The 24,102-nt window shown below is 35.3% G+C and overlaps 1 long non-coding RNA gene across 1 annotated transcript in view; it reads left to right on the top strand.

Annotated features, from left to right (window-relative positions):
• LOC113604782 (uncharacterized) overlaps window positions 1–24,102 on the top strand; it is a 106,681-nt gene that overhangs the window by 57,613 nt on the left and 24,966 nt on the right. The window contains exons 2-4 of the long non-coding RNA XR_003426797.2: window positions 694–757; window positions 6,962–7,118; window positions 9,916–9,998. This is a non-coding gene — a long non-coding RNA (uncharacterized LOC113604782). The remainder of the gene's footprint in view (window positions 1–693; window positions 758–6,961; window positions 7,119–9,915; window positions 9,999–24,102) is intronic.

Below are 24,102 nucleotides of genomic sequence, written 5' to 3'. Positions count from 1 at the left end.
TTACGGGTCTCTTTCAGTTCAAAAGGCAAACGCATAACAAGCTTGAAATATTTAGCTTTGGTATGAATTTAGAATGGACAGTGGCAATTGAAACACTTTAAATCTTTTTCGTTTTGATGTACTTTTTAATGTTGATTTAAATAATCAGTTTCTCTCCTCTGAGATTTTTTAACCTAAAGTTGGTCCTGTTCTCCTTATTTCTCCTGACAAGATACTCAGAGAAACTTGCATAGGGTGTGAAGATGGAAAATGTTGATCTGATTTCTGAGTTTCAGTCACCTTTGCACTCCAGGCTAGCACTTCCCAGAAAACAGATGTCCACAGTTCTATTTCTTGTAGCAAATGGCTTGGCCACAAGGTTTGTACAATTTCTCTCTCTCCCTCTCTCTCTCTCTCTCTCTCTCTCTCTCTCTCTCTTTTTTTCTCAGCGCAGCACCTTCTAAGTTCACATAAACTCTGTGTTAATTATTTTGGCTGTTAGCTGAGAAAGAAGAAAAGCTCACATTTGCTAAATCAAGAATGACGAAGTGGATTCAGAAATGCTCTCTCTACAAAATGCTTTACACTCTGCAGCTAATGCAGACTCTCTCTTTGTTTCAATGTGTTGCTCACAAATATCGATTAATCATTTTTCTTCATTAGCTTACGTCCTCTCAGTAGTATAATGCATTTGACTCTCTTTTTGCCTTCCAGGAGAGTGGGATGCTATAAACCCGAGCTGACACTATCAGCAAAAGGACTCCAGCAGTTTCTAGAGGTGGGGAAAGAGATAATTAATGTTAGTCTCCTCTACTGAAAGATATAAACGTTAGAGGGGAGAGTGGTTTTTTTTCATATCCTATAAAAACTTTGTGTTGTATGTGGCTCATAGTGAGAGTGGTAGTGAAATCATCCAGTTCAAGACTTGAATCTTTCTGTTGGTTCCACACTGTTTCCTAGACAAACTTTTCAGTGCTTTTTAAAGAAGGACCAGAGGCCAATTCTAAGACATGCACAGCTGGCAGAGAAAGTGTGGAGGCACAGGAGAGAGTCCACATGAGCTCCTTCCCTCTAACTACCTGAGGAATGTGTATTTTCAGGTGCAGAGGAAAGAATTAAGCTGCCTTTCCAGGTCTGAGTTGGTAAGCACTAGTTTTAATAGTCAGAACTCTCTGGCTCCAACTATGAAAAAGAATTGAGTTAGTTTACATGTAGGAGTTGCTTCCAGGGGTGGGAACTGGGTTTTACAAGGACACGGGGCATTATCTCCCTGTACATCTGTTTCCTTCTCTCATGTTGCACACTGGCTTTTGCTTTTCAGTTAACACTAAGGGGAAGATAGACCCCTCATAGCTCCTAGGATCACACTGTCTTATTTCAAAACAATAACAACAACGAACAAACCGTACTAAGCTGAGGGTCTTTTAGCCTCCACTCGTACTGTCTCCGCTCATGTCAGATGAGTACTCTTCCTTCAATTAACTGCCGCTAAGGGTTTGATAATGAAACACATCCCTGGCTGCCAGGATGGCCTGCTACCAATTCACCGACCCCACCACTCTGAGTCAGGGAAGCCAGGCAAGTATAATTAACGGTTACATATTTTACCATCGTTAAAAACCTGAGCTTTTGTAGTCACTCCTATGAAAGTAAAACCCAATATCTGTTTTCACTTGATCAGCCTTTTATATGCTTGTCAAGAGGGGCTTTTCCAAATAGAAAGTACAGTCCAAAGCTGAGGCCAAGACGCATTTCCGTTACTATTTCTTTGAATTTTAGGTACTATTTATTGACCTTCCACTGTGGAAGAAGAGAATTTTGTTCTCTTGGACACCCAGCATCTCCACCTCCCCAACATAGATGCCTAGCTCCCTCACCCCGCACAGCATTCTCACACACTATTTTTCCTATGCCTGCCATATAGTTATATCAGGACTCTGGATAAAACAATAATTACTGTTTTTATTACCGTGAACATGTAAATGTTATTTATGACAGAACTATGTAAAATACTGCGTTGGACAGAATGGGCTACTCTACCTCACAATGATGAGCAATGCCAGAACCACAGGGGCTTTTGCTCATACAAAGTCCAGCAAAGGACCAGTGGCTCCCCTGGGCAGTTTTCCCTTAATGCATTGACCTAGCAGTCCAGAACGCTCTCATCTTGTGGCTGTGCCAGCTCAACAGCAACCTCTAATGCAAAAGAGGGAGAATGGAGTGGAAAATCCCCTGGATTTTACTGCTTCAGATCAGAAATGATTTATACTACTCCTACTCACGTTTCATTGGCCCAGATCAGTCATATGGCCTTGTCTAATTGCAAGAATATTGGGATGTGGAATTCTCAAGAAAGAGAAGAGAATGGGATATTTGTGATATCTAATGCATATGAGATCGCTTTTTAAAATTTTTTTAAACTTCCTGAAATTCCTATTATACTGGTTTTGTTTTTCTGTATGCTTATATATAGGATGTGCCACTTCTGCCTTCTTGACAATATCTCTCTTCTAGCATTTTGACCAGCTCCAAATGGTACTGGTTTTCTGCATATCAGTTCTATAATTGCTTTCCTGGAGTTGTTTTCACCTATCACTTGAGTTGATCCCTAATATTCTTTTTTTTTTTTTTTGGTTTATGGCCTCATTCTAGTGGAACATGTCTTCCAGTGATTACTTGAGAAAGGGTAAATTAGAGATAAATTGTTAAATAACATGCGTGTCTAAAAATGACTTCATCTTGCTTCCTTTTATTGATAATTTGGCTAAATATGCAAACCTAGTTATGAATAACTTCTTACAATTTTAAGGCATTGATCTTTTGTTTTCTTGTTTTACTATATCTAGTGCTTCTCTGGGGAAGGATAGAAATGATTTTTATTCCAATTTTTTATGTCATCTTTCTTCCTTCTGGAATTCTTATAGAATCATGTCTTCTTTACTAATATTCTGAAATTTCATGGTGATAGGTAATGTGTGCATCTATCATCCATTCTGTGGGTCACTCAGTGGATCCCTTTAAGTGGAATCTTAGATCTTTCAATTCAGAACATTTTACCTACAACATTTTTAAAAATTTAGTTCTTTTCTTTTTCTCTATTAGGATTTTGGTATCTCTTTGGTGGATATTGTACATCCTATTCTGGTCCTATAATTTTCTTTTTTTTTTAATTTTATATTTAATTTTAAAAATATTTTCCTTTAACATTTTTATTAATTTTTAATTTCTATGGCAATATTTAACATTTTTAAGGTTTCTTTCTTGTTCTTTGATTATCTCCTTTGTAGAATTGATGCTTATTTCATGAATGAAATAGTTCCTCTTTCTTCTCTGAAACTATTAACAATATTTTTTCCTCTCTCCCAGCATAAATTGTTTCCTATAAGTTACTTTCCAATGTTGGCTTGTTTGCACTTGTCTTTCATATTAGAGACTTTTTTCAGATGTCTGGTGATTTTTGGATGTATGCTTGTATATACAGGTTGGGCACTAAAAAATTTACTGGAGTGTTTGTAAACGTATATGCATGTGTATGTGTGTTTGTGACTTGATGGTAGGCTTTATTTTAAAGCATTCTTATTGGGCTTATTCTCATTGGAGATCTTAAGTCAAAATGTTTGGATTTTTTTTCTTGTGACTGGCTCAGATTCTCCAGATAAAAACCTTTTCTTGTTCAGATGGAGAAAGCCTGCTGCCAGCATCCTCAGAGTTAGGAGGGATAAAGAACTGGGGATTTCAGTATGAAGGTATAAACCTTTACTTCGATTCTTTGTTTTTAGTATGGATTACCTTATTTCAGATGTTTTATTTCAGATGCCAGGTGCCAGGCAACTAGAACTCCTTTACCAAATGGTAGGAATAAACAATGGTAAAACTGTGGGGCAATCTGACATTATCTACTAAAACTTATGATTTAGAAAATTCACTTCTTGAAATATCCAATATAAATACATATACAGGCATAGCAAAAGGCATTGAAAAGAATGTTCATATCTGTATTATTTTCAGTCATCTCAAACTGAAACAACTTAAGGTCCATAATCAGAAAAATTTTATAAATATATTGTAAATACTCATTTATTAGTATATACAGCATGTAACTACTATACAGCAATGAAAGTTACAAATGGTTGCTACATACAACAGAGATCAACCTCACAAAAGTTACAGTGAACAAAGAAAGTCCAATAGAAAATAATATAGATTGTATGATTCCACTTAGAGAAAGTTTACAAGGAGATAAAATTAATCTATGGCATTAGACATCAGGACAGTGATTGCCTGGGGGGAGGAGAAGAGGAGTGAATGATTGGATTGAGTACAAAGTGAGACTTCAGGTGGGGTCAGTGTTCTATGTCTTGACTTGAGTGGGTATTTCATGGGTGTGTTCACTTTTTGCTAATTCATCAAGTTGTACATGAACCTGTACACTTTTCTGAATATACACAATACATCAATTAAAAAGTTTCAAAAGAAACTGACCTGCTTAAAATAAATCCCATTCTGTCCAATATACCTGAACCAACCCAATCTTTAAATTTTTATATTTCTGTAAGAACAGTATTGATGCTCTTTATTTGTATGGTATCCAGCAATTTTCAGAGAACTATAAAGTAAATTATCTCATTTACCTTCAGGGCATCATAATGAGGTATTGAACAGGTAATTTTAGATTTGTTGAAAAAAATAGAATAACTCAGAGAGCTGTCCTTTGTTTGTGGTAAGCAAAGTTCCTTGTTTCCTTCCTTGTGGCAGAGTTGGGACTGGAACCCCAGGCGAGTGACTCTTCACACAGCTTTATTTCACTATACTTACTTGGATCCACAGCCTGTAACCTTGAGACTTTGGACAGATTTTATTCTTATGTTTCATTCCCTAATGAGTCTTCTTGGGTCTAGCTATCCTGAAGAACCAGTGTAGGCAACTTACTAGTGAATTATGAGCTAACTATGTTTTATTTTTTTAAGTTTATTTATTTATTTTGAGAGACAAAGAGACAGTGCTAGCAGAGGAGGGGCAGAGAGAGGGAGAGAGAGAATACTAAGCAAGGTCCACACTGTCAGTGCAGAACCCAACACTGGGCTTGATTCGATGCTTAACCAGCTGAGCCACTCAGGCACCCCTGAGTCATCTATGTTTTGAAAGGAGCCATCTTAGGAAATTTTCTCACCCACAGGTGAGATGAGACACCATACCATGGCAGTTTGATTACTGGGGTGTGGGGGCTAGGGCAGAAGACAGGGAAATACTTTGTTTTTTGCCATGTTACCATTAGATACAGGGCCTTAGTATCACATTATATAATACCTAATAAATATGCTTATGTGTAGACCCAGGTTTGTTTGAAGAGAACCAATCCTCTACAAATGAGTACATTTATTACTTAGAATTCTAGAAGTTCCCGGACCTCTCTTGTGCTAAAAGCACAAAGTACACATGGGGGGGAGATATGGAAAGAGGTCAAAGATAGAGGTCTGTTGCTCTAGTCATCCTGCTGCAGGTATCCTTGGATTTTAAAACATCATCCTCCAATTTACATTTAAGTTCAAGTACCTGATAGGAGGTGGTAGTAGGGAGAGCATAGAGAATACCCGTCCTAATTTGGGATGAGGTTGGGAATGCTTAGGAGGTGGGATGAGAGAGTGCAGGTAGGAATGAGAAGGGAGGGAGACCACATAATACTTTAAAAGACCTGAGGTTCATACTCCTGTAAATAACTAGGTTTATATTCACGCAAATAAACTAGAGTCTATATTCATAGGAAAAACTCATATAAATATCAGAAGGCAAGGCCCATTGCCTTTTTCTTTCTGTTCCAAGTTCTTCTTTGCTCAAGCTCCAGATTGTTCTTTTGTGTTTTATTTTCCCCTTTAAGATTTTCCTTGATTCCCACAATCTCTCTTCTTCGGGTAGGTGATATATCTCTGCTCTGTCTGTATTTGCTCCATAATCTTGAGAGAAACCTGAATTTAACCATATTTCTTAACTAGGAATTCTTAAGAGAGGGGTTTAAAGACAACTAGGCAATGACTTAAGATGATTAAAACAAAGAGATGTGTGGTTAGGCACTCATTTGCCTTGTTTATGTTGTTCTGTCCCTCATCAAAAACTGTTTGGGAATCATGGTTTTATAAAAGAAAAGTGAACTAACAGTTTTATAATGCTCTCTAAATTTTTTAAACATGCAAGAGTTTTCAATGGAAATTCAACATAGTTTATAACATTCAGACCAAATGCCCAAGTGGTTCAGTCAGATTAATAACAAAATCAGGAAAATAGTCTACAAACTAAGAATGCATCCCACTTTAAAACAGAATCTGAACCAGGGTGCCTGGGTGGCTCAGTTGGTTAGGCATCTGACTTCAGCTCAGGTCATGATCTCACAGTTTGTGAGTTCAAGCCCTGCATTGGGCTCTGTGCTGACAGCTCAGAGCCTGGAACCTGCTTTAGATTCTGTGTCTCCCTCTCTCTCTGCCCCTCTGCTGCTCTTGCTCTATCTTTCTCTTTCTCTCTCTCTCAAAAATAAATAAACATTATTTTTTTTTAATAGAATATGAAGCTTATGTTATTTACAGCATGATTTTAACTGCTTTAATGTGGGACATTTTTCCCAGTGGAGACACTTTTACCAATCAGTCTTTGCTGCTCTGAAAGAAGCCATTGTAAATTTTTGGGTAAACAGTATTTCAACAGAGTGCAATGTTTAATCTCAGATATGCATTTGACTCTTAACATTGTCTTTTTAGTCTGATTAAATGTGAATTTTTCATATTTAGTCCTAGGTTATGACATAAAGATGTAACTTCACCTTTTATTCCCTCCCCCCCTTTCAACTCTTCTCCCTTAGTAAGTTACAAGAAAGCAGTTAATTACAATTTGTAAATGGTGATCATAGTGATTCAAAACATGAGACATTCAAAGTACTCACTGAACTCATTTTTGATTCCATCACAAATCAATTTTATTTTCATATCATCTTTAGAAACTACGACGTGAAGAGGGGGAAAAAGATGGAACCCGTGAGCCATACCTACCTCTACAACCTCTGCCAATGCCTGCAGCTCCAGAATCTTCACTTCCCTGGCTGGGCCCAGGGAAGTTTTGTGCTTAATTTGGGACAACAGAACGGAGGAAAAAAGGTAGGAGAATGAATTTTGTTCTGTTTGGCTTATAAACTGTGTTAGAATCAGTGGGAAAAAATAGACAAGTTATCTTTTAAAAAGTATTTTTATTTCAAAAATAATACATGTTCCCACAGAAAATACTGAAAAAAAATTTTAAAGAATTTAAGTATCTCTAAGAATCTCTAAAAGATAAAATATCCAATCCCATGACCTAGAGAACTCCTATTAATGTTTTTTCAACTTTTGTGTAGGTTTTTCTTATATGTACATACATACAGTGTATAATATGTATAGAAGCCACTTTTAGGCAACAGGCTTGAGCAATAGAAACTTAATCAGCGCAAAAGGGCCCAGAGTGACCCCAACCTCATGACTGAATACAAACAGGCCCATTAAGCGGCCCGTCTCAAAATATCCATAAACCCTAGCTGACCAATGGACTATTACAACCAGGCAGGAAAAATTCCATATGTCCCCATACCTTCTCACCCCCCCTTTAAATACAGCCCTCACCCACTGCCTCTTTGCAGACTTCTCCTTTGCTGTCTTGCCTGCTGCTCCCTTGCAGTATATTCAGTGTACTTAATATACTTATATCTCCTTTGTCCGGCCTATGTTGCTGGCTTCCAGCTGATGGGGTTGCCCCACATTTAGGGGCCCCCATCCAGTCAGGAGAAACACCACAATATATATATGTGTGTGTTTCATATATATATGCCCATATGCACACATATATACATTTATACAGCTATGAATTTTATTTTATAATTTTAATAAGCTAGTAACAAATGATACATTCCAATGCTATTATATATAATCCTCTGTCCCCAAAAGCAAACAAATAAGCTAACCATTTCTCCATTGCATATTTTAGGTTTTACCCATTCACTATATGTTGAGTCTCTACTCAGTGTTAAGGATACAATTTTTGCTGTGGAGAGCAATCAAATTAACAGAGAGTGTAAACACACAATTTCCTGAGAGTGATAAATGCTGGCTGTAGTAGAAGAATGCCCAGAATTATGTGGGAGCACACACATCAGGCTATTGAATCATAGTGAGGATATCTGGGACATTCTTTCAGAAAATGTTAGTATCTGAGCTAAGTCTTGAAGGCTGATGAAGAATTTCAGTAAAAGGAGCAGTCCTAGATATGGGGAGCAAGGGGGTGTGAACCAGTGTGAAAGGTTTGAGAGCAAAGCACATTGAAAAATTAAAAGCAATCTCCTATCACAAGAGGATAGGGTAATGAGGTAGGAGTGGTGGAGTGATGAATGATGAAGCTGGAGAATTAGGTAGAAGCAGATAATTAAAAATCAGTGTAAATGTTTGAATTCCTTTTAGATACAGTACTTGAGAACCAGGGAAGGATTTTCAGTTGGGGAGTGGTGTAATCAGGATATATTAGGATATAGGATACAGTCTGGGGAATGGATTGGAGAAGATCAAGTATGGAGTTACTGAGATTAGTTGGAATTCTGATGGTATAATTTGGAAAAAAGGAGAGAATTGCATGTCCTGAGGCTGAGGCAGTGGGCAGGAAGGGGAAGGAATAAATTTGGAGTATAATGTTTGGGCATTGATGGGAGAGGAAAGAATCAATGGTAATTTGGATTTCTTTCTTTTTTTTTTCTTTTCATTTTTATATTTCTAATTGGAATCTGGGTGGACGATGGAGCACTGGTAGAGAAGAAAGTTTTGGAAAGAAGGTAGCGGATTTAATTTTGAATAGGCTAAGTTGGAAATTCATGTGAGACATTGAAAGTAAATCATTGAATTGAAGGGCTGGGCTGAAAATCTAGAATGGATAGAATCACTGAGGTAAGTGAAAATATTGTTTTAGTTATTTCGGATGCAGATCTGGGAGTGGAATTGCTGAGTCATATTGTAAGTCTACATTTAACTCCATGGGACCTCTATTTGAAGAACTGCCAAAATGTTTTCCGAAGGGGTTGTGCCATTTCACATTCTTACCACAACGCCTAAGGGTTCCAATGTCTCCACACTCTTAACATTCGTTATCATCTGTCCTTTTGATTCTAACCATCCCAGTCAGTGTGAAGTAATATCTCAGTGTGGTTTTGATTTTCATTTCCCTCATCACTAATGATATTGAGCGTGTTCTCGTGTGCTTTGGGGCCATGCATATATCTCCTTTGGAGAAATGTTTGTTCAAATCCTTTACTAATTTTTTAATTGGGTTATTTAGTTTTCTATTATTGAGTTGTAAGGATTCTTCATACTTTATGGATACAAATCTATTATGGGATATATGATTTGTAAATATTCCCCCCAATCTGTGGATTGTCTTTATATTTTTTTGGTAGTATTTTTAAAAAAGTATCCTAAAAAATGAGTTTTAATTTTGATGAGTCCAGTATATCTATTTTTCATTTCTTACTTGTGCTTTTTGTATCATCTAAAAAACTATTGCCTAATACAAGGTCAGGAAAAGTTTAACCTTATGTTTTCTTCTAAGAGTTTTATAGATTTAGCTTTTGCATTTTAATCTATGATTTACTTTGAATTAATTTTTCTATACTGTTTAAGTTTATTTTTTGCATGAAGATATCTAGTTGTCCCAGTAGCATTTGCTAAAAATATTATTTTTTCCTCACTGTAATATCTTGGCATGCTTGTTGAAAATCAAGTGGCCATAAGTGTCAAGGTTAATTTTTGGATTCTCAATACTATTCTAGTGATCCATATGTATAACCTTATGCGAGTATTTGGAATCAAGAAGTGTGAATACTTCAGATTTGTTCTTTTTCAGGATTGTTTTGACTATTCGGTGTCCTTTGCCTTTCCATAGGACTTTTAGGATCAGTGGGTCCATTTCTGCAAAATGGCAGAGGAACTATTGATACAGTTGCATTGGATATGTAAATCATTGGGGTGAGTTTTGCCATCTCAACCATGTTGTCTTCTAATCCACGAACACTGGTATCTTTCCACTTATTTAGGTCTCCAGTTTATGTCAGTTATGTTTTGTTTTCAGTGTACATATCTTATACTTTTTAAAGATTAATTCTTAAGCGTTGTATTATTTTCCGTACATTTTTCCAATTGAATAGTTTTCTTGATTTCCTTTTGGGATTATTCACTACAATTGTAAAGGAATGCAGTTGCTTTTTTAATATTGATCTTATATCCTCCTTCATTACCAAACTCATTTATTCTATTTTTTAAATGTGGAGAGGGAGAAAGCATTCATTCTTTTACCATTAACTAGGATGTTTCATATATATATATATATATATATATATATATATATATATATATACCATTAACTAGGATGTTTTATATATATATACACATATATATATATACTAATAAGTGTTTTTATCACGAAAGTGTTGGGTTTTGTAAAATACTTTTTTCTGCATCTGTTGAGATTATAGAGATGATAAATTTTTCTTCATTCTATTAATGTGATATATTACATAAATGGCTTTTTTTTTTATGTCAAAACACCCTTGCATCCTTGTGATAAATCCCACCTGGTCATGATTTATAATCCTTTTTATATGTTGTTGTATCTGTCTTGCAGTATTCTGTTGAGGGTTTCTGCCTCTATATTCATAAAGAATATTTATTTGTAGTTTTCTTTCCCTTGTAGTATGTTTTAAGCTTTTGTATCAGAATAATACCAGCTTTATAGAATAATTTGGGAAGTTTTCCATTCTTTTATTTTGGGGGAGATTTTCAAAACATTGATGTTAAATATTCTTTAAATGTTTGATAGAACTCACTGGTAAAGCTATTTGGTTGTCGGCTTTTTTTTGTGGGAAGGTTTTGAATATTAATTCAATTTCTTATCATGCTATAGTTCTAGTTGAATTTTGTTTCCTCTTGAGTCAGTTTCAATAATTTGTTTCTTTGTAGGAATTTTTCTATTTCATCTAAGTTATCTAGTTTGTTGGCATGCAATTTTTCATAATATTTTTTATAATTCCTTTTGTTTCTGTGTAGGCAGTAATCATATCCTCTTATTCTTGATTTTACTAAATTGATTCTTTCTATTTAACTTCATTTAGTTTAACAAAATTAGATTTATTAATTTTGTTGTTTATGTTAGTTGTTGATTTTTTTCAAAGAACCAGCTTTAAATTTGTTGATTTGGGGGCACATGGGTGGCTTGGTTCGTTAATTGTCCAACTTTAGTACAGGTCATGATGTCACAGTTCAGGGATTTGAGCCCCGTGTCAGGCTTTGTGCTGACAACTAGGAGCCTGGAGCCTACTTTGAATTCTGTCTCCCTCTCTCTCTGCCCCTCCCCTGCTTGCACTCTGTCTCTCTCTGTCTCTCAAAAATAAATAAATAAGAAACTTAAAAAAATTAAGTTTGTTGTGTTTTTTTGTTACTTTCTATTCTTTATTTTATTTATTTCTCCTCTAACCTTTATTATTTTCTTCCATCAGCCTGCTTTGGGTTTAGTCTACTCTTCTTAGTTCCTTAAAATGGAAGGCTAAATTATTAATTTGAGATCATTCTTCTTTTTCAGTATAGACATTTACCCTATCAGTTTCACTCTAAACATGGTTTTTGCTGCATACACTAAAACTTGTCATGTTGTATTTTCATTTTCATTCATCTCAAAGTATTTACTAATTTCCCTGGTGATCTTTCACCCATTGATTATGTAGAAGTATGTTGTTTAGTTTCCACATATTTTTGAATTCCCCAAATATCTATTGGTTCCTAATTCATTCCACTATGATCAGAGAGCACACTTTGTATTATTGCAAATTTCCAATTTAAAAAGAATTATCACGTAGCTGTATACTCAAGAATGTTCCATCTGCCCTTGAGAAAAATGTGTATTCTTCTGTTTATATGGAGTGTTGTATAGATTTCTGTTAAGCCTACTTGGCCTATTGTGTTATTGAAATCTTCTATTTAGTGAATGACCTTTTGCCTAGTTGTTTAAATGTCACTGTTTTTATCTTTTTAATAATAAAATTCAACATAAAATCTATTTGGTCTGAAATTTAAAAAGCCAGTTTAGTTCTCTTTTGCTTAACTCTGCATATCTTTTCCTGTCCTTTTGCTTTCATCCTACTTGTGTCTTTGAACTAGAAGTTTGTCTCATGTAAACAGTATACAGTTGAATCATGTTTTCTAAAAATCCATTCTGCCAAAAGGTCTTTTTATTTTTTATTATTTTTATTTTTTTAACTAAGTTTCTTATTTTAATTCCAGTATAGTTAACATACAACATTATGTTAGTATCAGTTATAAAATATAGTGGTTTAACAACTCTGTACCTTACTCAGTGCTCATCATAAGTGTACTCTTAATCCCCAGCACCTATTTAACCCATCCCCCTACTCACTCCCCTTCTGATAACTGTAAGTTTGTTCTCTGCAGTTAAGAGTCTGTGTCTTGGTTTGTCTCTCTCTCTTCTTCTTTGCTCATTTGTTTTGTTTACTAAATTCCACATATGAGTGCAATCATTTGGTATTTGTCTTTCTGTGACTGTTTTCACTTAACATTGTACTCTCTAGTTCCATCTATGTTGTTGCAAATGGCAAGATTTCATTCTTTTTTTTATGACTGAATGTATGCCATTCCTTCTTTATGCTTTCATCTATTGATTAGCACTTGGGCTGATGACATAATTTGGCTATTGTAAATAATGCTGCAGTAAACATAGGGATGCATGTATCCCTTTGAATTAGTGTTTTTATATTTTGGGGGCACATACCCAGTAGTGAGATTGCTGGATCATAGGGTAGTTCTATTTTTAACTTTTTGAAGAGCCCTCCATACTGTTTTCCAGAGTAGGTGCAACAATTTGCATTCCTACCAACAGTGTAAGAGGGTTCCCTTTTCTCCACATCCTTGTCAACACCTATTGTTTGTTTCTTGTGTTGTTGATTTTAGCCATTCTGACAGGTGTGAAATGATATCTCATTATGGTTTTAATTTGCTTTTCCCTGGTGATGAGTGACGTTTAACATCTTTTCATGTGTCTACATGTATTCTTCATCTGTTCATGTCTTCTACCCATTTTTAGTTGGGTTATTTGTTTTTTGTGCATTGAGTTGTATCAGCTCTTTATATATTTTGATTACTAACATTTTATCAAATATATTTTTTGCAGATATCTTCTCTCATTCAGTAGGATTGTCTTTTAATAGAGTTGACTGTTTCCTTTGCTGTGCAGACCTTCTTATTTTCATGTAGTCCCAATAGTTTATATTTGCTTTTGTTTCCATTGCCGCAGGAGACATATCTAGAAAAATGTTGCTACTGCTGATGTCAGAGAAATTACCGCCTGTGCTCTCTTCTAAGAGTTTTATGGTTCAGGTTTCACATTTAGGTCTTTAATCCATTTTGAGTTTATTTTTGTGTATGGTGAAAGAAAGTGGTCCAGTTTCATTCTTTTGCATGTAGCTGTCCAGTTTTCTCAACACCATCTTTTGAAGAGACTGTCTTTTTCTCATTGGGTATTCTTTCTTTCTTTGTTGAAGATTAATTGACCATATAATTGTGTGTTTATTTCCAGGTTTTTTATTCTATTCCATTGATCTATGTGTCTATTTTTGTGTTAGTACCATGATTTTTGATTACTACAACTTTTTAAATATAACTTGAAGTTTTCCAACTTTGTTTCTCTTTTTCAAGATTACTTTGGCTACTTGGGGTCTTTTGTGGTTCTATACAAATTTTAGTACATGCGCTGCTGAAGTGAGCGCTCTGTACAAAGTTTAGTATTGTTTATTCTAGTTCTGTGAAAAATGCTGTTGGTATTTTGATAAGGATTGCATTAAATGTCTACATTGCTTTGAGACTCTAGGCATTTTAACAATATTTTTTCTTTCAATCCATGAGCATGGAATATATTTCCATTTCTTTGTGTCATCTTCAGTTTCTTTTACTAGTGTTTTTTGTTTTGTTTTGTTTTTCAGTTTTCAGAGTACAGGTCTTTCACCTCCTTGGTTAAGTTTATTCCTAGGTATTTTATTAATTTCGGGTCAGTTATAGATGAGATTGTTTTCTTAATTTCTCTTTCTGCTGCTTCATTATTAGTGTATGGAAATGGAACAGATTTCTGACATTAATTTTGTATCCTGCAACTTTAGTGACTTCATTTATCAGTTCTAGGAGTTTTGATTGACTCATTCAGGTTTTCTATATAGAGTATCATGTCGTCTGCAAATAATAAAGATTTTACTTCTTTCTTACCAATTTGGATGCTTTTATGTATTTATTTATTTTTTGTTTGATTGCTGTGGTTAGGACTTCTAGTGCTATGTTGAATAAAAGTGGTGAGAACGGACATCCTTGTCTTGTTTCTGGCCTTAGGGGAAAGCTCTCAGTTTTTCTTCCATTGAGTATAGTGCTCACTGTGGGCTTTTCATACAAGGCTTTTATTATGTTGAAGTCTTTTTCCTCTAAACCTACTTTGTTGAGGGTTCTGCAAATTCTGTCTTTTAATTGGAATATTTAAACTATTTACATTTAACTTAATTACTGGTAAGGTAGGATTTCTGTATGTAAGTGTCTTTGTGTTCATTTATTTCTCCATTACTTCCTTCTTTTGTGATATATAGATGTTTTGAATTAGACTGTTAAAATTTCTTTGTTTATTTTACTTTAAAGATTTTCTTAATAATTGTACTGAGGATTACAGAGTTGTAAATTTTTAAAAATTTAATTCTTATTAATAGAAGTTTAACTCAAAATAGTTTGTAAACACTTATTCCATTATAGCCCTGTTCTCTCACTTTTTGTGCCATTATTGTCATACAGATTAAATTTTTACATGTTATAAGGCAGTCAACAGCTTTATAGTTATTGTTTTCTGTAATTTAAATCAAATAGCAGAAAAAAGTCACAAATTAAATACATTTATAATGTTTTTTATATTAATGTGTGCACTTATCTTTACCAGTGATCTTTATTTGTTCTTGCACATTTTAGTTAATGTTTAGTGCCTCTCATAGCCTGAAACACTCCCTTAGTATTACTTATAAAGTAGGTCTGCCAGCAATGTATTCTTTCAGTTTACAATTACTGAGAATGTCTTCATTTCTCCTTCCTTTTTGCAGGATAGTTTTGCTGAACATAGAATTCTTGAGAACATTGGTCAACAATGTTTTTCTTTCAGTGCCCTGTACCTGTCATTCTACTTCCTTCTAGAACCTATGGTTTCTCATGAGAAACTACCTGTTGATCTTTGAGGAACTTTGTACATTTTAAGATACGTTTATTTTGCTACTTCCAAGATCATCTCCTTTCCTTGGTCTTTGACAATTTACTCTAATTTGTCTAGGAATGAATCTGTCTGAGTTTATCCTACCTGGAATTTATGTTGCTTCCTAGGTGTGCATGTTCATGTTTTTTTTTTAAATCAAATTGGGAAGTTTCTGGCCTCAGTTTCTTCAAATTGTTTATTTTTTTGTTGTTTTGTTTTGTTTTTTACCTTCTCTCTCTCCTTTTTTTTCTGGAACAACCATGATGTGCATATTGGTATGCTTATTGGTATCACACAGTCTCTGAGGCTCTGTTAATTTTTCTTCATTAACTGTCCTTCTATTCTTCAGCCTGAATAATCTAAGGTGTTCTGTCTTAAGATTCTGCCATTTCAAATCTGCTGTTAAATCCCTGTAATTATTTTTTTCATTTCAGTTTTTATACTTTTAATTTCCAGAATTTTTATTTGACCCTTTTAAAAACAATTTTTTCCTTTTATTGATATTCTCTATTTGGTAAGATATAGTCCTTAAATTTTCCTTTAATTCTTTAGACATGGTTTTATTTAGTTCTTAGAACATATTTATAATAGCTATTTTAATGTCTTTGTCTAGTAAGTCCAGTATCTGAGCTCCTCAAAGACAGTTTCTTTTCACTTATTTTTTTTTCCTTTTTATGGTCTATAACTTCCTGTTTCCTTGCATGTGTTATAGTTCCCCCATGCCTCACCCTTGAAAAATAAATCTTTCTGGCTCTGGAAATCCAGCTCCCTCCTCCCCCTCCCACAATCCTTGTAGTTTTGTTGTTTGGTATTGATTTGGTTGTTATGGATGTTGGTTTGTTTATTCAGTTTCCTGAGCAAATTCTGTAGAGTCTGAATTCTTTGTCTTGCATAAAACTCAACATCTCTTCTCAGTTAGTGTAGTGGTCAGCTAATGATTGGACAGAAATCTCCTTGAATGTACTAAACCAATAAGTCTTCCCAACTTTGTTGAGGGATTTGTGTGTGTTGGGGAGGAATATTTCAATACTCCAGTAGGCAGTTTAAAACACTACAATAGCCTTCACTTCTTGCTTGTGCAGACTCACAGGCATCTACACATGGGAGATTAGAGCCTCCTCAACGTTTTTCCTGAGCATGTGCACATTCTTGCACATGCATATGGCCTTTTAGATTTCCAGGAATATGTCGAATATTTTCAACATCCCACATAAAAATTTCATTCCCTGGTTTTCCTTTATAATATTTTAGTAAGTGTCTTACTTAACCCAACTGGTATTGCTACCTCAGGCACCTGAATTTTTAAACGATTGATATTGATTTTCTTTTGACAAATGCCGTAGGGGCAGGTCTGTTCACACCGAGTGAGCTAAGTCAAGTTTGATTCAGCAGTCACCCAGGTTAACAAAAAATAAGTGCTGAGACTGGAGATACAAGACAGGTAAATAGTGACAATTCTCTAGGGATGCAATTTTTTTTGGGGGGGGAGGAGTAACTCCAAACCTGTTCTGTTTGTTCCAGTGGCTGATAGGTTGCTGTTTTCACAATGAATAAAATCATGTAGCTTTTGGTTTGAAGGCTACAACAGAGATTGGGGGGTAGGGGTAGGGATAGGAAGAATCAAAATGCCACAAAACTTTGTTCTTACCAAGTTTCAGCTATTTTTCTTGAATAAATGCTTCCTATATTTTTGAAAACCTTTGATTAATTTCCAGAGTTCTGAAAAAGTTTATTTTGCCTATTTTTGCTAATATTCTCATTTCTTTTATGGAGGAATGGATACATGGAGGCCTTTACTCTGCCTTTTAAAGTGTTTTCTATTAGAATTTTAAAAGCTCCTTATGGACAGCTTCTAATGTTCAGGCAAAGTTGAAACCCACTTATTTTTTAGAGAAAGGTTCAAGGGCCTGATTATAGAAAACACAAGGCATTTAAGACCAGGACAAAAACAAGGAGCTTATGAATGAGTCAGATAGGGATTGGTTCAGAGATGGATGGGGCTTATAAAAAACAAAAGAGAAAAGAGTTTTAGGAAGAGAATAGTCAAAGCTATTGAATGCTGCCCACATAGTTCAGAAAATGGTTTGAAAACTACGGATTTGAATGATCTACTAAGAGGTCACTGTGATCTTTGTTAGAGCAATTGCAGTGGGGTGGAAAGGCAGAATCTTAACTGCAGTAATTTGTAACATGAATAGGAGGTAGAAAAGAGAAAACAAGTTTAGAATGAAGAGCCTGGACTGTGAACAAAAGGAGAGATAATATAGGTCAGTAGCTGGAATAGAATGTGAAGTCAAAAAAGTTGCTTTGTCCTAGGGATCATTTTAACCACTTTACTCTTATTCACAATTTTTTTCTTTTGGTCTTGACCCTAGACCATAGGGCCATCACTAGTGGCTTGTATTTGAGGATAAGAAAAGTGACTTTTCTTCCATTGTATGGGAAAGAAATGTGACCTTAGACAGATAAATTTTGCCTCAAAACAGATTCTCGGTGAAACTGTATGACTGGCATTGTGAGGGGTAGTGGACTGGGACATATATAAAGTCTGAGAAAACTGAGTTGAAATCCCAGCTCCATCACTTTACTGGTGCTAGCTGCGTGATTTTAGTGGAGCTACTTGGCTCTTTCAGCCTCACTTGTCTCATGTGGATAGGAATACCAATCTTTTGAGACTGTTGTGTGGATTAATTTATATAATACCTAGGTTTTACAGTAAAGAAGAGGATGTTATATAAGGAAGAAAAAGTTAGCCATTTAATATCAGTTTTCTCACCTATACCATAAAAGAGTTGTATTATGTAATCTCCATGATGTGTTTCAGCTCTAACCAAATGGGCCCCCCATATCTTTTCATTCAGTACTATTCTGAACAAAACCTCTATTCTGGACGAGGTAGATATTTGGAATTGGTTGATGACCTAAACCATTCTGTGTAAGATAGTTTCCATTAGAAAAGACATTTAGAATTCCAAAGGATTGACTTACAAATAAATTTGAAGGATAGCTTTGCTGAGCTGGGGTGTACTTTTAAATAGATGAGCTCATCCCAGGACATATAATAGAGAGCACTCAGCAAAGCATATTTTAGATCCTTGAGAAATGAGCTTTGAGGAGATATACATCTGGCATGCTATCAGATCCCAAAGATACCATATCTGTATTTGGGAATACAGATTGATTGTTCTGGATTGATTGTTCTACTTAAAATATTTGTGTTTGCAAATGTTTATAACTGCTAGTTTTGGGCGGTTGAGGAAACTTTGAAACAATAAGCCACATGAAGAAGAAAGGCAGGTTTGAAACCAGCCAGAAAGTGCTCAGGGAAAGAAATAAAAGGTGAAGCAAGAATGAGTCAATGTATGTAGGAGGCTTGTGAGACCAACAGAGCAAAATTAGAGTAGGATTAGATAAGGGACTCAGAGACACAGGAAAAAGTGAATCCAGAGGCCAATTGAGGCTGAACTGGACTAGAACAAGAAGAACGAAACAAAAATGATTTGCCTCGTCAGAGACTGATTTATTCTTCCTACCAATGCTCTCAGCTTGTTTTGTTGAGTTCACTGATATATTTTGGTAGAATTTTATTTGGGTAGACATAGGGGGAGTGCCTCTCATTTCTGGCAAGCATTGAAAACTTGCTCATTTTCTATTAGCAGATTAGTGATTTAAAGATTAAGAAAATATGCTCTGTGATTTCAAAGATGAAATGCCTATAAAATAAGAACACTGAAACACGGTGCCATATTTATTGTAATTTTATTAAAACCACTCTCCATGAAACTGAATCCACAGTGTCTCAGACACAGCTTCTTTCTGAATTATGAAAGATTGTACTTTGGTTCTTTTTTTTTCTTTCTCTGCTGATTCTCCTCAATTGGCTGTACCATGACTTTACTTTTAAAATTAAATATAGTTGGCAAACTTTGCTTTAGAAGTGTCCCAGTTTCACACTACTTCTTCAAATGACTAGAATTGTCCAGGGTGGACTATTAATCTATATTGTCTACTCTACCAGAGGCTTCATATCCGTTCAAGACACTTTGCTCACATGTAACTTTTGGCAAAGGAGGATGACTGGCAGGTCATTGGATGGCCCCTTGTCAAAGTGGACTCTTTAGATAGGACTATTGATGAGCAGGGGCTTTATAGGCAGCTGGGCAACACTGCAGCCCGAGCGATCTTCCTCGGCAACCTGCAAATGAAACTAACGTTACGAAGGATTTCTCCAAAGACAGACATCTTAAATTAGGCAAAGTCCTATAACAGGACACACCTCAGGAAGATTTAAGGCAGAGCTGGTCGCTGTGCCAGCCAAGGGGCCTGCTCTGCCAGTTGAAAGGCAAGCACATCCTTCCCTGCCAGCTTTCAACGAGCTCGTTCTTGCCGTGACAGCACATCTACCATGCACGTTTGATTTAAGGCCCGCCATTACCATGCGTTTGTAATTATCATCAGGCGATGAGGAGCCCTGGGAAAGGTAGAAGTCTTAAATATGGAGATCCAGGAGCCTAATCAAAATGCAATGCATAGAATATATCTTTCTTCTTGATGCTCCACCTCTTTTCAACCAAGCGTTACTGGTTTGAGGAAAACTGTAGCACAACCCTTTGCCAATGATTGTGATTCATTTTCACTTCGCTAATCAAAATGTGTTTCATAAGGTCTTGACGGCATTCAAGACTTCTTAAAGGAGGTATGACTTTTCTCTCAGTTGACTGGCATAGATTTCATAATTTACACGCAGATGTGGCAAAGATTTGTGAAAGCCTCCTTGAGCTTATAAATTCTCTTATTCTCTATTAGCATCCTCATAGATTCTTATAGATTCTCATCAGGATTCTATATGGGCAAACATTATATTGCTGACAATTTCTATTTTGTTATTACTTTGGGTCAATGATGTCCAAACTAGTGATTCTACTTTTTTCCTACTTAGGGACCATATGTTATTGTATAGTGTATGTATGTATAACACAGATTTTAGAGGATTTGTATGGGTGAGAGAAGTGACTTGTTCTTGATAAGACATAACTTCAGTCAGCGAAATTATGTTAAATATTCAACTTTACCTGGTACCCTGTGTTACTCCTATGGTGAAGCAGTATGCTATGAAGGAAAGATACCTGGAGTTAATTCCAGAAGATGTCAATGCAAATATGAACTTTTCTCATTTGTGAATAGATGTTATCATGGATGGACCTTTATTCCTCTAGGCCTCCATCTCTTCTACACCATGATGGCATTGGAACAGACCCTCTCCAAGTCCCCTTCATGTCTGACATCTATGATTCCTTGAAGTCAAGAGTCCCTTCTTTTAAGGATATAGCCATTAGTATTCAAATATTAAGTATATAATTTGTAAAAGTCATTTTTTATGACACTCAAGTGACTAATATATAGGAACTCCTTTCTCCCAAGATGTCACCCCTACCTGTATTGTATTATTGCAGATATTTGAAATTTGGGGGAATTTGAAATAGAAGAAGGCTTTATTTGCACCATTTCCACATTCATGGATCCAGGGTTACAATAAGAATGGCTTCTTTTGGTTTGAGGAGTATTATAACCACAGAGACACTTGTGTCTGATAGATTCATTCAGCCTTTAATGTATGCCCCCCTTGTATTATTGTGTCATATATAAAACCTGACCTCCTAAACAGAAGATAAGTCCCTGAAGGTCTGGGAGTATGTTTAGGGGTTATAAATCTCCCTAACACCTACCATTTAACATTTAACCCCACAACTAATCACTTATTATGTTATATGACATGATATTTTTGTGTATAAAAATGCTTATGGAAAAATTATACAGGCTAAAGATTTCCTTTTATCACTGAAATGTAAACAATTTTCCACAAAAATAAATGAAAATGGAATGTAGAAATGAATAATTTGGTCTACGGTGGGACATTGAAATTCACTCTGGGGTGATTAGTGGTTATTCAGTTTTTAACTGACAATAACTCACATAAGTCATATTGTATACAACTAAGTAGTTGGTACTTCAAAAATAGCTTACCTAGTATATGGTTATATAGTAAGTGTCTGTTTGGTTTCCGCCTCATTCCCCCCCAAAAATCTATATATTGAGGACCAGAGTGTCTCAGTTTAGAAGGCAAATATCCTATCTCCCAACATTTAGCGGTGTCTCCCTTCTTTGAACTCTACAGCTATTACTTTGTCCTGTTGGCTTGGCACTATGATGCATCTCTTGATACAGGATTCTGTTGCTATGATACTTTTTGATATTTGTCATGCCTCTTCAGCTAAACTGCAAACATGTTGAGAGAAAACACCATGTATCCTATGATCATATATTCCAAAGTGTCTAATAGAGTTTTAATGATCTAAAAAATATTCAATTTGTATTTGCTGGAATTATATAGATAGGGCAAGAGACACATTGTCCATTGCAAGTTCACAATAAAATCAACAAACATTTATCTACTTATTGAACTTCCTAATTCATGAAACATCCTTACTGCATAAACAGCTATTTTTCTCTTATAGAATTTAACTTCTCTAAATTTTTGTCATTCTTTTTCTCTTATATCAAAAGGTATATTTAGGTCTTTTAGATATTACCACAGTTTAGTCTGGGATCTTTTGTGGGAATTGGGTATTTCAACATTTAAAATACCTTTAATTCATCTAAAATAACAATTTATTGGATAAATGAGTTTTTTATCAACATGCAGTACACATTAAGATTTGAGACAGCTTTCTAATTATTGAAAAAAGATAGTTGATTTTTATTAATAGAAATTTATGTGCTATCTGATTCTTGTTTCAGAAATGCACTAGTAAAGAATCCTTAAATTTACATACTTTGCCTACATTTTAAGGAGTTTTGGGGCTTTATTCAGAGGAAAACTATCCTAGACCTCTTAAAGCATAGTAAATAAAACATTTATAAAGGCAGTATAAAAGGTACACTCTAGGAAAATCTACATAAATCATAGTTCCCAGAGTCCTTTTTAAGATTCAGGATAAGAAAGTAATTTCTCTCATTTAACTCCCTTGGTGTGAATATGATACTTCAATATTTCATAAATATTTAATGAATTATTATTTCCTACAACTTATGAGTATTTGGACAATTGAAAGAATTATTTGAAATACACGTTTATGTCTGGCTGTGTGGAAAAAAGGGTGATTATAAATGCTTGACACTGTGTGTCTTTAAAAAAATTGGGGAAAAATAATTTCTAAATTTTAAAGAGGGCAGGAAGGATGTTCGGTAAGATTCTTTATTATATAAATTTGAAAGTGCCTGGGAGTGCGTCTTCATTCTTAATTTTTTTTAAGGTTCATTTATTTTAGAAGGAGAGAGAGAGAGAGAGAGAGAGAGAGCATATGGTAAGTGGGGGAGGAGCAGAGAGACAGAGGGAGACACAGAATCTGAAGCAGGCTCCATGCTCTGAGCTGTCAGCACAGACCCCAATTCAGGGCTCGAACTCACCAACCATGAGATCATGACCTGAGCTGAAGTTGGACACTTAGCCAACTGAGCCACCCAGGCACCCCTTCATTCTTAATTCTTAAAGTATTATTACCAAAGATAATATCACTAATACAAACAATGGACCTGACAGAGGTAAAACATTGCAGATATCATGCTAGTTGCCTTACTTGTTCAAGTTTGTTTAAGATACAACTCTGCAATGTAGGCACTAATGTTTCTTTTACACTGGAATAAACTAGAAGAACTTGAAACAAATAAGTGCTGAAACCAAGTCTTATTCCAAATCTCTCACATTCCAAAAATCTATGCTTTTAAATTGCATCATGTTCATTTCCTGTGTTGAGGAAAAGTTATTTTTCTTTTATTATCTAAAATATAGGTAGTTCTTTGCATACTGTTTCTGGCACTGTCTCACACAGGAGCTTCCAATAACTGCCAGTCACATGGTGACAATTATGCTTGATTAAGCAGATCCAGTAAGTACTTGATCGACTTTTTCCCATAAATGCTGACATTCTGCAGCCAAAGGGAAAAGAACGCTTGCCATTATTCTAAGCACTCTGGCCATCTCCCTTTGTCCCTCCCAGTAACACCAAACCGATTTTCCTAAGAGCAGTGTCCCCAGATGCTTAGACTCAGCCCAGATTCCAAGGTTTCTATCAAATACTTACTTGGGTAATCTGAATTATTGAGGTCTGTGAGTCCTATAAGCTGACAGGTGACAATTTGTGAGATTTGAAAGGGATGTTTGACAGTGTCATTGTTGCTATTGATCATTCTATCCCTGATAATCCACTGCTATAAATTTTGAAGTCTTTACAATGTCCCAGAATCCTCTAAAATTACATAAGAAAGAGTGCTTTGGAAACTATAAAATCAAATAAAAAAGAAAGTAAATTATAAATTCATGTTATTATAAGAATGTAAAGAACTCCATGAGATAATACCATAGCTATTGACTAGCACATAGATTTATAGTCAACTGAGAAGATGACTTCAGTCATTGTTCTCAAAAGATGTTTCAGAATCGCTCAATGAGCTAAATACCGGTCTGGGTCCTATGCTCCTTGTCTCAGACTATCATACTATCAAACATAGAGTATTAGGGTAATAATAAGTGGCTTAAGACATTAAAGTTTAATTTTGTGTGGCACTCTAATATGGGTCAAACACCATAAAGAGCCTGAATGGTTGTCCTCCAAAAATGACCCGGGGGTTCAGGCTTTTCCTATAATGGGCTCTTTGGTTCAGAGTTCATTGTTTCCAGCTATACAAATAAAGGAGTGGGAAAGGACAGGAAAGAATAAGGGAAACCTAGTGAGGTGA

This window comes from Acinonyx jubatus, chromosome C2 (assembly GCF_027475565.1).
Source record: "Acinonyx jubatus isolate Ajub_Pintada_27869175 chromosome C2, VMU_Ajub_asm_v1.0, whole genome shotgun sequence".
In the NCBI taxonomy this organism is placed as follows: domain Eukaryota; kingdom Metazoa; phylum Chordata; class Mammalia; order Carnivora; family Felidae; genus Acinonyx; species Acinonyx jubatus.
The sequence above is the reverse complement of the archived record's forward strand: the minus strand, read 5'-3'. Positions and strand labels throughout refer to the sequence as shown.